This window comes from Triplophysa rosa, linkage group LG20, assembly GCF_024868665.1.
Source record: "Triplophysa rosa linkage group LG20, Trosa_1v2, whole genome shotgun sequence".
Lineage (NCBI taxonomy): Eukaryota > Metazoa > Chordata > Actinopteri > Cypriniformes > Nemacheilidae > Triplophysa > Triplophysa rosa.
In genome coordinates, this window is record NC_079909.1 from 20,477,280 (window position 1) to 20,489,190 (window position 11,911).

Consider the following 11,911-nt stretch of genomic DNA (forward strand, 5'->3'; position numbering starts at 1 on the left):
GAGAAACAGGCAGACTTTCAAACAGGACATTTCAAAGGCAACGGCGCTACAGTAACACGGATTTCACAGGGCGCTGAGCAGTTTCGTGTAAAATGTTGGCACTATCACACAAGAGTGGACGGATAAATAAATAATCAAAGTATCTCGAGAAATCCTACATCTCCAACATAAAAGATATCCAACTGGGCTTTTGACAAAGACCTGCAGCTAGATGCTCTTTGAACTCGCGCAGATGATGGACGTTGCGGAGGAAAAAAACATCCGGGACGCAAACCGCGGCTGACAGCGCAGGGAGAACGCTTCTCGGCCCGGCATCGCTGCTGCGCGTCACCGACGACACCCGTTACAACCCCGAAAACAAAGGCATCAGGGTGACGTCAAATCTAATGGGGGCTGTATGGAGAGCTGGGGTGACTTGAATAAGAAATGCCTCCTTGGATTCATTTTTTACAAGGCAACTCGGCCTTTTACAGTTGGCTGTATATATTAGCCGGCTTTTCTTTTCATCATAACGCCGTGGGCTGGATCAGACTAAATGACTCCAGAGAGAATCAGAATCAGCACTCTCCTGCAGTCAAGTCTCCGTTGGCTCGGGACGTCCCGTTTAAACGCTGGCCTTCATTAGCCGTCGTGATAGCCGCCGAACGCTTTATAGAGCCACATGTGAAGAAACTTCGTGTTTTAACGAGATTTTCCTTCTAATTAGAGACTTTTCATGCCAGATGAACTCTTGCTTTTCACTTGTTTGTTATGGAAGCAAACGCCTCGCTCTTTCTTAAAAAACTGCGTCTTCTAAATCACAACTGGTGTGTGTGGTTGCTAGGACGTTGCTAGATGGTTGCCCATGTGATGTGAGTTTTCTTGCACTGCTGCACATAAGCCGAACTACACCGAGCACAGCCAACACTAATGAGAGAAAAGTGAGGGAAGGGTCGAGCTGATCTCTGAACAGCGAGCGGGTGTGTGAGGTGAGGTGACCCGGAGAGGTCACAGGTCATTATCTACACCTGGTGCGGTTTCTCCAGAGCATGGAGACTCTTGACAGAAGCAGCGTGAGTCAGCACATTCTCTCGCTCTCCTTCTCAATCACTCGCTTCACCTCTGACAGAATGGCAGACAGGAACTTGAAATCATTTCACTCTTTCTCTGTCTCCTTTCCTTTCTCCAGGTGAATCTGTAGTGATGGCATTTTGTTAAATGAAATGAAATTTTGTGAAATGCAGTATAGCCTAGATTTATGCAAATTTGACATTTATGTCCATTAATGTTGTTATTTCAACAGTGACTGTCTATTGCTGTTTAATGCAAAAGAAAATATTCTGCCTGATAAAGTCATACACGTTTGGGATGACACGAGTAAATGATGGCGATATATATTTGTTTGTAAATGCACTTGTGAATAATATCAAAGTCAGTTTAGGAAAGTCGTGCCACTCGTCGGCCATGTTTGCAACGCGCCTCCGGGCCGTTTTTACGCAATTCAAACAAGACGTGGATGGGAATACTGATATTTCAACAATCGCCCGCTAAAACCCCAATTAAACGACATATTTAAAAACAACATTTAAAAATGACGTCAACTGTACCATGACATTTGTTTCCTATGATCAAACGGCACTTAAATACATTATTTTTCATGTTGCTGTAGATACTATGCATGCGCGAAGCTTCGCTAGGGCGGCGTTATTGAGCGGTGCGTTCCTCCCCATTCATTTCAATGGCAGTGACGCATCTTGTTCATCAAATTCTGTCATCATTTCCTCACCTTCGAGTTGCTCCAAATGTGTATAAATGCCTTTGTTCTGACGAACACAGAGAAAGATATTTGGAAGAATGTTTATACCCAGACAGATCTCAACACCCATTGGCTTCCATAGTAGAAAAAAACAATGATAGTCAAAAGTGCCCCAGAACTGTTTGCTGTCCTACATTCTTCAAAATGTCTTCTTTTGTGTTCAACAGAACCAAAAAAATGATAAAGTAATTTTTCCTACTATGGAAGCTAATGGGTGTTGAGATCTGTCTGGTTATAAGCATTCTTCTAAATATCTTCCTCTGTGTTCATCAGAACAAAGACATTTATACACATTTGGAGCAACTCGAAGGTGAGGAAATGATGAGAGAATTTTCATTTTTGGGTGAAGTATCACTTTAATATCTTTGATAATATACACATAAGGATTAAAAATGTAATCCAGTTTAGCCTGACAAAAACACAGGTTTGTTAAGACCAAAGTAGCTGCACATAAAACTTTCTTTAAGTCATGTATACTTCCATCATAAATAAGCTCCACATGGCCTGTTGTGTCGATGGCACGGTCTCTATAAAATACAAAAGCACCTAAAAATGTCAAAAATGCACTGCGTGACTGTGGTTTTCGTGAATCTCATTATTGTGTTTGTCATGGAAACTGCCTCAGGTTAATTGATAAAAAAAAACATAACACACCTGACATTCAAAGAGACCCATATGTCACACATCTGTTAGAAACACAACAGCCCGTCTGAGGCATCTTCTGCATTTAGCCCCTCGGCTACAGCTGCTGACACGCAAAGACTTTAGCTGTTACGCCTCTGTGAGGAGCGCAGATCTGCTGCTAGACGCCGCGCACGAGATCACGGGAAACGCAACCGCCCTCCTCTCCGAGCGTCTTCATTCAGCGCCCGGGCGCGGTTAATGCGCCATTACTAATGCAGCGGGTGAGTTATTGCTGGGGCCGATGGGAAGAAAGGTCGAGGATAAAGAGAAGCGGAGAAGTGGGTCAGCGAGACGTGACAGAGCGCGGCGAACCTCGAGCCCTGCTGGAATCCACCCGCTCCGGAGTCACGGACCGGGTCCGTTTAAAACAAACTTTACGCTTTAATCACAAACCCGGAACACGAGATGCAAACTGGGGTAATTGAGAGCATGAGGAATACACAAGCTCCAATGTTTGCGACTGCGTAAACACCCGCTGTACCGAAATGAGACGGTGTAAGACCCCCGGCCCCTGTCATTAAAACTACACGTTACGCCGCGGTTTCATTCATCTGCGCTCGCCCTCAATTATCCACATTACCGCTGTTTTTTCCAGCGTCGCATTTTTCATGTCAGCACAAACACGGCGACCCGTTCGCGCGCGCCCGCGCCCTCCCCCTGAAGAGGCTCGCGGAGGCCCGGGGCCGTCTCCAGAGCAGCGGGCAGGATTATTCTATCATGCCGACAGGCCCATTGTTCCGTCTCTACAGGAAGAACAAAAGAGAATCGCTCTGGAGAGTTCAAGAGGCGCGTTTAAGAGCTTCGGTGAGCTCTATCCCCTCAGGGCTGCAGAGTTTCCGTTAAGCCTCCTCACATCTATTAGTCTTTAGGTGATAACATTTGTTTCCACGTTGCCGGCCGCCGCATTTTTTCAGTGTCACGGGCGAAACGGGTTCCGCGTGCGCACAGACCCCGACATCCAAGAACCTGCAACATCTGCGCGCTCTCTGAGGAAATGACCTTTCTCATTCAAACCCAGAGCGTTTGTATAGCAGGGTCTGAATCACGTAAACGTGGTCCCACTTAACTTTAAACTGATGTAATTCTGCTTTGAATAACTCGGGCAAACGCGCACAACTGCTGTCTTTGTTGTAGTCTAATCCTGGGATGTAAATGGTTCGGTTTGTCAGGAAGCACTCAACAACAATAATGATCTCTTGAGTGGCCCGGGTCTTTGCAGGGCAATTAAAAGCTTTCTCACAGAATCACAGAGGGGAAATTAGACTGGAAATTCCTGCGGAACAAAGCTGGCCTCAGGCCTAACCAAACATCACCATGCCAACCATTAGCGCTGCAATGCATTCTGGGATTAGAATTGTTTTAGGCACATCTGTTTGAAAGCTATTTATTCTGGTCTGAAATCAACCAACTGAAGAAGTTAACAGAGGTGACTAGACTAGAACAGATCAAATAGGCTACACCAGGCCCAAAAAAGAGAGAGAGAAACAAAAAGAAAATCACAGAATCTTTGCTAAACAAGAAGATCAGATTCAATTAAATGCAAAAATGACGCATAAAAAAGTGCAAATGTTCAATGGCCTCACATGAAGCCTCTTTGCAGCAGCAAAACCATTTAGAAACAAAACAAGATCATTCACATCATTATAATATCACAAATCTATTAAAACTCTGGATTTCACTAGATGAAAAAACAACCACGCTCTCTAAACTAATACAACAACTTTATTTTCACTATCATAAATTGCTTTTATCTTGGCCAAACGTAAGATTCAAATGTTGACACCAAAATTCTGTAAAACAACAAGAAAGAGAGGGAATGTGTTTATTATGGCTTGTTGAAAGGAAACTTTGCTATTGAGCTATTTTATTATAATTTGATCTTTTACCTAGCAAAGGATAAAACCACCTTATTGTTTGGTGTATTTCTTATATTTCACGTCATAGTTTGTTTTATGTTTAATGCTTTGCCAATATTGTAACTAAACACAATCATGCCAAAAAATGACCTCTAAATTGAACCAGAGACAGAGAGGGAGAGAGAGAGAGAGAAAGAGAGAGAGAGAGAGAGACATGTTGTTAGCATGCTGTTTGTGTAATCTGTGTACTTACGAGTACAGAAGTGTGTAAAGACAGATTACAGGAGCGGATGATCCGCAGGCACCTCAGCGTCTGATTTATCACCTCTGCCTGTAATCGTGCTGCTTAACACACAAGTTTGTCCAGATTAAGTAATTACCTTAAAGCCGAAGTTTATTATCTTTAAGTCTGGCGCGATGATAAAAGGAGGCCTGTCGCGGAGACGGAGCGCGCACGAGCACCGGCGCTGAATGAATAAGGGAGATAATTAAAATGCGATGCATTAAAGTGGCGTTTCTGTGGGCGCAGTCGGTGCACGCCGTTTCTTACATTCATGTTAGCCCGCGAAACCCCTGCGTGACAGAACAGCTGGCCCAAAGCTGCAGCTGAAGCCGGTGCACTTCTGTACATAAAACAAGAAACACAGCTGAAGTATTACTAAAAGATGACTTTCATAATACACGTTCCTGGTGCTGTTGTTCCATTTCAAAAAGAGTCGATTTAAACGTTATGTTGACTTTACAGGAGTGCGTTTGGTTTCGCGGTAACAGTGGGAGGTCAAGACAACATCAGTCCACACGAGGCAGATCGGCTCAGTGTCTGACCGATGGTCTTACGGGCCGAAAATAGCCACGGTCACTTCCCGCTTCACACCTTCTGACACCCGGCAGGCTCTTGAGAAACACAGATGACCAGAGAAACTAAAATAGAGATGTGGTCGATCAGCAGTCCGAACCATCAGAGCGGAGAGAACGCAACGCTGCAGGACACTGAGCAGGCCGGTCACATCACCAGGGTCATCTCACAGGACACACGAGGAACAACACCAGACATACAGATTTACTGAGTGCCAAACGGATATTTTCGCACCCAAAGAAGCTTAATGAATGGAGACGTTTTGACCACAAAGAATTTGTCAGGCAACAAATGTCAACTACTTTTATCTTTTTACATCAACGTTGATGTAATGTTTGGATGTGTGCATACTATTTTGAATTCATATTACGATTTAAATGCAAAAACGGAAACAATTCCAACTAATTTTAAAATTAAATTATGATCTCAACATTTAAACAACAAAAAGTATCAGCAAAATTACTGTCAAACAATGTTAAATAAACAACTGTGAATGATGAAATCCAGGTTAAGGCTCTCAGACTCCAGCAAAACCACAAAAATCATCAGAAAACAAAGAGAGAGACTCTACAGCTCCACACTTCAATCTGCTCCGAGTGCTTAAACGAAACAATCAGACAAAAGGTTTCGCCGGAGGCAGAAAAACATTAAGAACGTTCGATGCATTCGATTCCAAACCCAAACCATCTGCACAAATTTGAAAACAAATAAGAATTGAGGTTTATTTTACACGCGTAATCTACTGCGTTGTTCACGGATCGTCATTAAGAGAAAATGTCTGAAGCTGAATGAAAAACACGTGTTGAGTGCAGACCCATGCCTGCCAGGGTCTTCGCAGGGGATTATGGGTAATCAGCAACTTTTGCTGTACAGCACGGATCCAAAAAGGTCTCGTATCTTTATCTATCACAAATGCTACACATGTCAAATCCACACACCTGTGCATGAATGTGTAATGTTGATCAGTGATTTCAGCAGCTGTCTTAGTACACTGACCTTTGACCCTTCAGATCATCGCCAAAGCCAACATCACACTGTTCTGAACATATGTGTTCTAAAGACAGATGAAAATATTGATAGAATATCCTCTGGTCTTCAATGATTCAATCGGGACGGTCTTCAGGTGTAAAAACTAAAAATATCTTTGATTTGAGATAATTAGATTAAAATGTCTCTCAAGAGAACGCAGAGACAGATGAATAAAAGGTATTAAGATATGATTTTTTCCCTGTCAGGTATAAAAAAAGGTAGTTTTAATTGACATTCTTTGATTGAATAATGAACTTTAGTCCTGACAGATATCATTGCTTAAGGCAGAAAGTGTGGATTAATAAAGCGGGCGTCTGTGGGCATGTGACCCTGTTTTCACTGTGACCTGGTTTGTGATTCACTGTAATTAGCTTTTGTGCTCCTGTGTGTCAGGATGAAGGTGAAGTGCAGGGATGTGTTAAACACAAAATGTAGGATTATTAGAAACAAGCAAGAATGAAGACCCACCCCTAAACCAAACCGTCAAAGCAGATTATATAAATGTATATGAAGGAGACGTGTGAAATAACTCAAAATTAAAGATAGACAAATACAACTTGATGATTTTGTGGGTTTGCTCTGTGGAGTTGATGTTATGTGTAACTCTAACCGCCGGCTCATGAACAGAGCGGTGACTGCGGGGGTCCGGGGGGCACATCTCATATGGCGAGAGCAGGGCCTCATCTGATTTTCTCTGTAATGTATCCACAGTAATAACAGAGCGTGAGGACTGTCAGAGGTGATGTGACCGTCCTCATGTCAAACACTAATTACACACACATTCCTGTACGAACGCTCGTCATCCACATCTGAATTATATCTGCTGAGATTCATACACACACAAAAACACAACAGCCGACTCAACAGCCTGGTTTCTCAAAAAAACCAGGGAAGTAAGGATGAAAGAAAGAAAAAAACATGACGGAGAAGAAAGAGAGAACGTAATCAATAAATTAAGAAAGAAAAACGAAGAGAGAAAGAATAAGAGAAAGAAAGAAAGAAAGAAAGAAAGAAAGAAAGAAGAGAGAGAAGCAATACATAAAGAGAAAGAGAGAGAGAAAGAAAGAAAGAAAATGGAACAGAGAAAAAGTATCAAACAGATGATAGATAGATGTGTTTGTTACACGTCATCACTGCTCCGGTGTCTATGACATCATCACATTGAGTTGTGCTCTGACTCGTGCCGCGGGACATCTCAAGAGCTGCCGACTGTTTTCATGAGCCACTCGAATCACATCTTAAACCCCCATCACACACACACACACACGCATCACACGCACACATCACATGCATGCACGCATCACACACACACACACACACACACACACACACACACACACACACACACATCACGCACACACACGCACAACACACGCACACACACAGCACACAACACACGCACACACACACATCACAACACGCACATCACACAATCACACACACACGCAACACACGCACAACGCACACACAAGCTCACACACACACACAAGATCACCCACGCACACACACGCACGCACACACGCACCATCACACACGCACGCATCAGCACACCACACATCACGCACGCACACACACACACACGATCACCACAGCACACACACACGCACCACACACACATCACACACGCACGCACACACACAACACACCACACACACACATCACCACCACACACACACACACACACGCACACACACACATCACACACCACGCACACACACACACACACCGCACACACGACACATCACGCACGCACACACACACAACACACGCACACACACACGTCACACACGTCACGCACACACAACACACGCACACACACACACACACACACACACAGCACATACACACACATGCACACACACACAGCACACACACACACGCACACACACACACACACACAGCACACACACACGCACACACACACACATCACGCACCATGCACACACACACACACGACACCATCACCTAGCACACCACGTGCACACACGCGACACAGACACACACACAACTTACATGCACACACTGTCACACAACGGACACACACCCCAACAAAAACGCATGCATCCACACGACTGCAGCATCACATCACGCATCAAGGCACACAACATACACACGTCTGCATCGCTATCACAGCATTGCTGTATGTTCGCAACAGCATCACCACACACCTACATCGCACAAGCGCATTCTACTACACGCGCGATTCACACACACGCAACGCTACACATCACCCCCCACGCGATCACCACGCCAGGCATCACACACACGCATCCTCACCACACCACATTGCATCTGAAGCTGCTTGTTCATCCACGTCCATCTACTACCTGCGACTACCAACAATTATCAGGCATTCGCACACATAACAACATTGGCGCACACTGCAGCATGCACAACACCGCACGCATAACACACATGCACATTACACACCATCATAGCATTGCATCCGATCACCACACTCACATGCTGCTCACACCATCAACACACGCAACACACAACCATACACACATGTACACCATGCACACACGCATACACGACACACACACACACACACACACACACACATACAACACACACACGGCACCACATCACACATCACACACACACACACACAACACACACACACATACACACTGCACGGCACACACATACACACACACACACATCACCACACACACAATAGATCACGCACACACACGTCACCACATGCACACGCAACACACACACATCACGACACCACACACACATACACACATCACACACCACATCACGACACGACACACACATCACACACACACACATACACACGCACAACACACGTGCACGCAGCATCACACACGCACGCATCACACACACACACGCATCACACACACATGCAGGCATCACACACGCACGCATCACACATGCACGCATCACACACACGCACGCATCACACACGCACACATCACGCACGCATCACACACACACACGCATCACACACACATGCAGGCATCACACACGCATCACACACACACATCACACACACGCACACACACCACACACGCACGGAGTTTGAGGGGGGAACACTCATGTTAAAGCACAAAGAACTTCATTCACAAGCCGATCTTTTGTGAAGCAGGAGGGGGAAAGACTCACTAAAAGCAATCTCACGACCCCCTCGACGAGTCACTGATCTTTATGAGTCTTTACGAGACGCTTTTGAACGAGACGCTGTACAGTACACAAGAGAAAAATCATTTACATAATAGAGAGAAACACCAAAAATGCTCACATATCACTTTCATCACATCTGCTCAACACGCCTCACAAAGTTTCACATCTCATGATAACATCTGCCATAGCACTGGCTTAAACTAACAGGCCTTTATTAGTGCTTCAGTGTTTATGAGAGGAAAAAAACACAGTAGATTTGACACGGAATCAAAAGAATCTGTGTTTAATAGGTCCTCTACGGGTCGGTAAGGAAGACTGAATACTGTATAAAGAGATCTCTTGATTTACCACACCTTCTCTAATCTCTCGTTACAGTAATCTGTTATTGCCGTTTGTCAAAGATCTTATAACACAAAAAAGAAGTGAAGAGAAAACAGCTTTAATGGATTAAATCCATTCTGTGATAGGTTCTGTAGTTTTTTTAAGCAAGAATTTAAAATTGTAGTGGCCAAAATACAAATACCCTTCACAAGGTGAAAATAACGTCATCGTTCTGAAAAAGTAACAACGCTGGAAAAGTTGAAAATGTTACAATTCGTCAAAAACCCAAAATCAAGAAACATTTTGGCTGTACAGAGTTGTTGAGTTGTTTGAAGGTTGTGTTTTTGGATTTTTATCCTCTAGTATCAGAAACAAACTTAAATCCTCTATTTATCCGCTCAATTTATCCTGATCAAACGTCTTTCCGGTTATGATGGAAGGTGTGGCCTAATTTGACATTATATCAAAGTCTCCGCATAATAAGTCATTTCTCACGTCTATTCGTGAATGTATGGAGATAAATTGCAGCATCACAATCACATTTTCCTCTCACTCGCTGTGAAAGGAGATTGCTTGGTTTACGCTAAAATCTCACGTCAGAAAGATGGAAAACTGAGAGAGGAAGATGAAATAGATTTTGAGTTTATGGGATCTTTTTTTAGATTGTACAATGAAGGCCAGTATTTAACTACTTAAAATGACCTTCAGTGTTATTCATGCGTGTATCTGAAGATCAGGGATTTAAACAAAGGTGTGCTATTACTTGATGATAAAGCCAAGGCTCAAACCTACAGATGAGAATACCACAGACGGTTTGACTTTTGTTATCAATGTGGGTCGTTTTCTTTTTAAAATTCGTGTGGCCTCATAATCTTCAGTTAAAATCTGAAAATGCACTTCCGCCCTGTAATGATGACGAGCCATCTTAAATGATGTATGTTAGACGGCTTGGGCGGAGCATCCGTTAACTCCTCCCCTTCAACTGTCAGTCTGCAACGGCTGTTTTTACACATCCAATCAAATTGCAGGGAAAAACGCAAGCCACGCCTGCTAATTTTCTCTTTGAAATTCCTTTCCACTCGGAAATGTGTCAGAATACAGAAGTAAAAACGATCGCAACTTCCGGTTCACGGGGACTTTAAGGCGACTCTCTGCAGCTCCTTACATTCATTCAGATGAGATCAAACAGGATGACATTCTCAAAGTCCAGCATTCTTTAAAAGCTAAAACTGAACACATCAGCTCATCAAATAACTTCTACGGAAATAACACACGCTTTGTCAGTGTACACCGACCGTCTGGTTTATTTTCTCATCCACACGTGTCGTCTGGATGACGTGTGGCGAGAGCAGCGGCGGTCATGTGACCCGGACCAGCTGCACGGCTCCATCGGCACAGTTTTACTCTCTTCAGAATGAGCAGAACTCACTTTAACACTGACTTACAGCGAAGGTGTAACTTATCTAAACATATCAATAGATGAGAATATCATAGAGGGTGGGCTCATCGGACAACAGCCAATACAGCCCTGGTATGAACCTCTTAAACAAACACCAAGAGTCATATCTTTCATATAACTTACTTCAAGTTAGCATAGTTTAATCACATCAGCTAAAATGTGAACACTTTATAATGGAAATAAATGTCAGTGATTAAAAAATGAATTTAATTCAATTCTAATTTATAAATTTAGTTTATAAGGGCTGCACAATATACCGTACTATCACGAATACATTGTGTGATTCGTTTTTATGTCCTGCAGGAGTCCTGATTTTTTATTTTTCAATAAAGAGTTTAAAACATCCATGTTGCTTCTATAACTTCCAATTATTTATAGTATTGTTAGGATGAAAAACTACAAATGTTATTCATGTTTGTGCCTTTAGGGATGAAAGTCTGTGGTCCTTAAAAGCCCAGTGAAATCCCAGAGGTGGAGGGGTCTCAGAGGACTGGAGCTCATTTACTCAAGCAGAGTAGCCGGAGAGAGAGATGTATATTGATATGAATATATAGATACTGATATATTCATTTGTGCAGAATGTTTATTAAAAATTGTTTTATCATGCCAATAAAGCTTCTTTGAATATTGAATCTTGAGAGAGAGAGAGAGAGAGAGAGAGAGAGAGAGAGAGAGAGAGGGGGAGAGAGAGAGAGAGAGAGAGAGAGAGAGAGAGAGAGAGAGAGAGAGAGAGAGAGAGAGAGAGAGAGAGAGAGAGA

The 11,911-nt window shown here is 43.4% G+C and overlaps 1 protein-coding gene across 1 annotated transcript in view; it reads right to left on the reverse strand.

The window, feature by feature from the left end:
• Nucleotides 1-11,911, reverse strand: part of gli2b (GLI family zinc finger 2b) — a 51,931-nt gene that overhangs the window by 20,320 nt on the left and 19,700 nt on the right. The gene's annotated exons all lie outside the window — the stretch shown is intronic.